A 6324-nucleotide genomic window follows, 5' to 3' on the forward strand; every position below is an offset into this window, starting at 1 on the left:
TTAGAATATTTTGCTAGTTTACACACCTTTAATATTCAATAACGGAACTTAGAAAAAATGGGGTGTACAGATGAATGTCCATTTTGTATCTGGGTATTCAAAGTGGTTGGGATAGATATATAGTTGCATTCTCCTAATGAATATAATGATTTGTTCTAATGGTGTTTGTAAATAGGATCTCAAGTCCACATCTTGTACCGCAATTAACCACTAAGAAGAATATATGCAGTGTATTATTTGTTTAAACTGTACTTCCGATTTGATTTGAAACTGTCTCATTGCTATCTGTTTATCAATAAAATTTTGAAAGAAAAACAAAAAACAAAAAACCAAACAAACAAAAAAAAAGCATGCAGCTAATCCAGGAGCAGAAAATCTTGATAGAGGGGCAGAACTTGTACACCTCCAAGGGTGGCAGCAGGAAGGAGCTGAGCACAGTACTCAGATACAAGCCAGGCACAACTGGATGAACGGGAACTTGGTATATCAGCACCTGAATATTAGTAGTTGCTAAAGTTATAACTGCACCAACGCTCTGCAACAAATTCAGTGGACAGTGCTATTCAAAATGAAAAAGAGAAGGAGCAAGATGCAATTTAAGGACCTGCGCTCACCCACAACAAGAGCAGAGGAGATTAGCACAGCTAAAATATCTGAATTAATAGCTTCTGAAGTATAGAAAGAACAGCAGAAAGTTATAGAGGAACTCAGATAAGAATTAACTGAAATAATAAAAAGAAATCTCTGAATTACTAGCATTGGAAGAAAAGAAACAACAGCAGAAAGGTACAGAAGAACTCAGATCAGAATTAATCTCTAAAATAATAAAAAAGATGTTTCTAAATTACTAGCATCAGAAGAAAAGAAACAACATCAGAAAGGCTTTGAGGAACTCAGATCAGAACTAAGCTAACAAACATAAAAAAGAAATCTCTGAATTAATAGTTCCTGAAGTAAGGAAGAAATGCAGAAGCATATAGAGGAAAATAGATCAGAAATAACGTCTGAAGTAAAAGAATTACTACCTGCTTCTCAAGAAGACACAGATAAAAAAATAGAGATTAGAAAAGGGATGGAATCCTTGAATGAACAATTGAGGAAAGAAATAGATCTCATGAAGCAGAGTCAAAGAGATATAGAGGAATTCAAAACTTCAATCACAAGCAGCTTGCAAACCCATTTGAGTAAAAGTAAAGATAAAGTTTAAGATCTAGAAGATGCTGTCATAGCTAGTGGAAAGGTAGGAAAAGCGCTCTCAAAAACAAATACGATGCAGGAAACAATAATACACCACCTGCAAGACAATGCAAAGTTGAAAAACGTGAGAATAATAGGAATCAATAGAAAGATGGAGTCAATAGAAATGATATAAAAAGAATACGGGCAGAAATAATAACACAAAACTTCCCAAATATGAGGAAGCAATCTGACATTCAAGTAAATAATGCATACAGAATGACAAAAAAACTTCAACGCAACTAAAAATACACCAACACACATGATAGTCAAAATCACAGAAATCCAGAAAAATAATAATATACTAAAAGCCGCTTGAGGAAGAAACAGATCACATTCAAAGGTAAACCCATCAGAATAATGGCAGATTTCTCTTCACAAACCATGAAGGCAAGAAGAGCATGGAGCAGAGTACTTGAAGTCCTCTATGAAAACAAATTCCAGCCCAGACTACTATACACTGCAAAACTCTCTTTCATGTTTGATGGAGAAGTGAAATACTTCCATGACAAAGAACAAAAAAAGACTTTCATGACAAATCCTAGCCTACACAGACTACTGAAAGATGTTCTAGAGAGGGACCAAAATGATCAGAATTCCATGAGCGAGAACAGAATGAACCCACTAAATAGGGCAAACAACTAAACACAGGAGAAAAAGGACTAAATAACAGAAGGTAAATAACATGTTGAGCATGAGTCAATCCATCTCAATTATAACCATCAGTGAAAATGGACTCAGTTCACCAATTAAAAGAAATAGACTGGAACATTGGATTAGGAAACAAAATTCAACCATATGCTGTATACAAGAAACACACTTAATTCATAAAGAAATACACAGACTGAAAGTCAAAGGATGGAAAAAATACTACATGCTCCAGCACCTCAGAAAAAAAGCAGGGGTAGCAATCCTGTTCTCAGACAGTCTCAACTAATAAATCAAGAATGATCAAAAGAAATAAAGAAGGCAACTATATACTGCTGAGAAGAAAAATTCAAGAAGTGTTAAAATTCATAAACATATACACACCAAAATTGGGAGCACCCAAATACATAAGACAAATCTTAAAAGACATGAAAATATCTTATTTCCAATACCATAATCTTAACAGGAGACCTTAAAACACCATTATCCCAGAAAGATAGGTCAAGTAGACAAAAAAAATTAGCAAACAATTAGCAGAACTGAAGCAGAGCTTCTAACAAATGGACTTAGTGGACATATACAGAGTGTTCCACTGAAACACAGCTGAGTATATATTTTTTAAGCTGCATATGGGTCATTTTCTAAAATAGATCACATGCTGGACCATAGGTCATGCTTAAGTATATGTGAGAAAACAGAAATTATCCCATGCATATTATTTGACCACAGTGCAATGAAACTGGAAATAAATGACAAAAAAGCAGAAAAAAACCTTAAATTCATGGAAATTAAACAAAACTCTACTCAGCAACCAATGGGTCACAGATGAAATTAAACAAGAAATTCTACAATATCTAGGATTCAATGAAAATTCAAACACATCTTATCAGAATTTATGGGACATGATGAAAGCTATTCTCAGAGGGAAATTTATAGCTGTGAACTCACACATTAGGAAAACAGAATTGAAACAAACACCCTAATGTTGAAACTCCAGCATATAAAAAGAAAGAACAAACCAAATTCAGAGCCCAAAGATGGGAAGAAATAAAAATTAGACAAGAAATTAATTGAATTGAGACGAAGCAAACAGTTCAAAGAATTCATGAAACAAAAAGCTGATTCTTTGAAAGATTAAATAAAATTTATAAGTACCTAGCAAACCTCATCAAAAAGAGGAAAGAAAAAAATTCAAGTACAAGCAATGAGGAATGAAAAGGGTGTAAGTATCACAGACTCAGTGTAAATTCAGAAGGTTGTCAATAGCTACTCGGAGAAACTTTACTCTCACAACACAGAAGATGCAGAAGAAATGGAGAGATTCTGAGAAAGGTACAATTTACCAAAACTGAATCAAGAAGATAGAACAACTCTCCATAACCCAAAAAGAGTCAATGAAATAGGAAATGTAATAAAGAAACCTACCAGGAAAAAAAGTCCAGGTTTTGATGGATTCACAGCAGAATTCTATGAGAAATTTATGGATGATATAATCCTTATACTCCTCAAACTCTTTAATAAAATTGAAAAGGAAGCAATCCTCCCAAAATCATTCCTGGAGGTGAGTATTATATTGATACCAAAACAAGGGAAAGACACAAGTGAAAAAGAAAACTACAGACCAATCTCTCTCATAAATATAGATGTGAAAATCCTCAATAAAATCCTAGCAAAAAGAATACAGCAAATTGTCAAGAAAATTATACACCATGAACAGGTATGATTCATCTCAGGGACGCAAGGATGTCTCAATATTCGAAAATCTGTAAATGTAATACACTATATCAATAGAGCCAAAACTAAGAAGCACATGATCATCTCAATTGAGGCATAAGAGGCTTTTGACAAAGTCCATCACTCATTCATGTTCAAAGTCCTACAGAAAATTGGAATAGCTGGCTTCTACTTCAATCTGATAAAAGCCATCTATGACAACCCAAAGGCTAATATAATTCTCAATGGGGAAATTCTGAAATCTTTTACTCTCAGATCTGGTACCAGATAAGGATGTCCTCTGTCACCACTCCTATTCAATATAGTTGTGGAATAATTAGCTAGAGCCATTAGACAAGAGGGAGAAATTAAGGGAAAAAGAATAGGTAAAGAAGAAGTTAAATTATCATTATTTGCATATGACATGATACTTTACACTGAAGATCCAAAAAATTCCACCAAGAAGCTTCTAGAATTGATACACAAATTCAGTAGCATAGCAGGATGCAAAGTCAATACCCAAAAGTAAATAGCATTCCTCTACACAGGTAACAAACACATTGAGAGGGAAATTAGAGAAGCAATACCTTTTATGATAACACTACAGAAAATGAAATACATTGGAATTCCTCTAACTAAAGAAGTCAAAAATCTTTTCAAGGAAAGCTACAGTACTCTGAAAAAAGAGATTGCAGACAATTTCAGAAAATGCAAAGACATTCCCTGCTCCTGGGTAGGAAGAACTAACAGTGTGAAGATGGACATACTCCCAAAATTGTGATACTGATTTATTGTATTCACTATCAAAGTACTACTAGCATAACTCCCAGATATAGAGAAATTATTTTTAAAATTTATTTCGAACCAGAGAAGACTTAGAATAGCAAAGGCAATCTTGGAACACAAAGACAAGTCAGGAAGCAATACCATTCCTACCTTCAAATTATACTACAAAGCTACTGTGATAAAATCAGCATGCTACTGGCAACAAAATAGACCTGAGGATCAATGGAATAGATTAGAAGATGTAGAAACCTCTATGAACACACAAGACCACCTGATCTTTGATGAAAGGGCAAAACATGCTCACTAAAAGAAAGATAGCCTCGTTAACAAATGGTGCTGGAAAAACTGTCTGTCTTCATGCTGAAAACTAAAACTTGAACCAGGTCTATCACCATGCACTAAGCTAATGTCAAAATGCATTAAAGATCTAAGCATTAAAACAGAAACACTCAATCTCCTTGATCAGAAATTAGGAGAAACTCTTGAAGACATAGGGGTAGGCAAAGGGTTCATGAACAAAAGTCAAATCGCATGGGTAACAGTGGAAAGAATTAACAACTGGGACCTCCTCTTACTAAGAAGTTTTACCATGTCAAAAGAAATTATCAACAAAGTGAAAAGACAACCCACAAATTTGGAAAAGATCTATAACTAATAAACATTCAGACAAAAGTCTGCTTTCTTGATTTTATAAAGAACTAAAAATCATTATAATTATTTTAAATCATTATAAAATCACTAAATCATTTATAAAGAACTATAATCATTATAAAATAATAAACACCCCCAAATTTAAAGATCCAGTCCAGAATGAATACACACATCTTAGATGAATACACACTTCTCAGAGTTTGAAATTAAAGAAGCAAATGAATATATGAAAAAATGCTCCACATCACTCGCCATCCATAAAATGCAAATTAAAACAACACTGAGATACCATCTTACCCCACAAAGAATGTCTATCCTAAACAAATATGCTAAAAACGAACATTGGATAGGCTGAGGGGGAAATGGAACCCTTCTCCACTGCTGATGGGAATATGGAATCATGCAACCAATGTGGAAATCAGTGTGGAGAATCCTTAAAAATCTAGGACTGGAAATCCCATTCAAATCAGCTATCCCACTACTGGGAATTTTCCTGGAGGAACTGAAAATGTCACATCATAGTGATACATGTGTACCTATGTTTATAGCACACTGTGTGATAGCCAAATCTTGGAAAGAACCAAGGTGCCCATCACATGAGGAATGAATTAAAAAGATGTGGCATTTTTATACAAAGGAGTATTACTCAGCTATAAAGTATGATAAACTGGAAGTCTTCATATTATGTGGATGCCCCTTGAAGACATACTCATAAGTGAAATAAACCACACCTACATATGTAAATATCATATAGTCTCCCTAGCATAAGATCTCAAAAGAAGAATTACAAATAGAATGGTATAACACCATTGAAAGCAAGAATCTGAGGATTAGAAAATGAGAAGTGGGCAAAAGAAAAGCTAGGAAACATGACAAGGGCAAAGCCATACATTTATATGCCCAAGCTAGGTAAGGCAATGATCTTGAGAAAGATAAACAGGTTTTCCAAGCTAGCCGTTAATTGGTAGGATTCTCACCCTGACTAACTACATATGCTGATACGTGTGAACAAAGCAACTGCACTGAAGAAAGCAATATGTAATAGCAGGGTCACACTTGGAATACCTGTCATTCTGGTCTTCTAAATATGTACTGCTTGTCATGACATAACAATTATTGCCGTACTGTCTCTCACGTAAATGTTTGTTTAAAAAAGGGTAATAAATGAAAACAAGAGACAAGAAAAACATGTCATAGAACTGTCCTGTTACAATGCTGTGTATGGTTAAATTTCTAATATTCTGTGTAAAAATATGTAACTGTTTATTAATATTTTTAAAATATATTTTT

Source organism: Octodon degus, unplaced genomic scaffold, assembly GCF_000260255.1.
Source record: "Octodon degus isolate 3935 unplaced genomic scaffold, OctDeg1.0 scaffold00103, whole genome shotgun sequence".
Lineage (NCBI taxonomy): Eukaryota > Metazoa > Chordata > Mammalia > Rodentia > Octodontidae > Octodon > Octodon degus.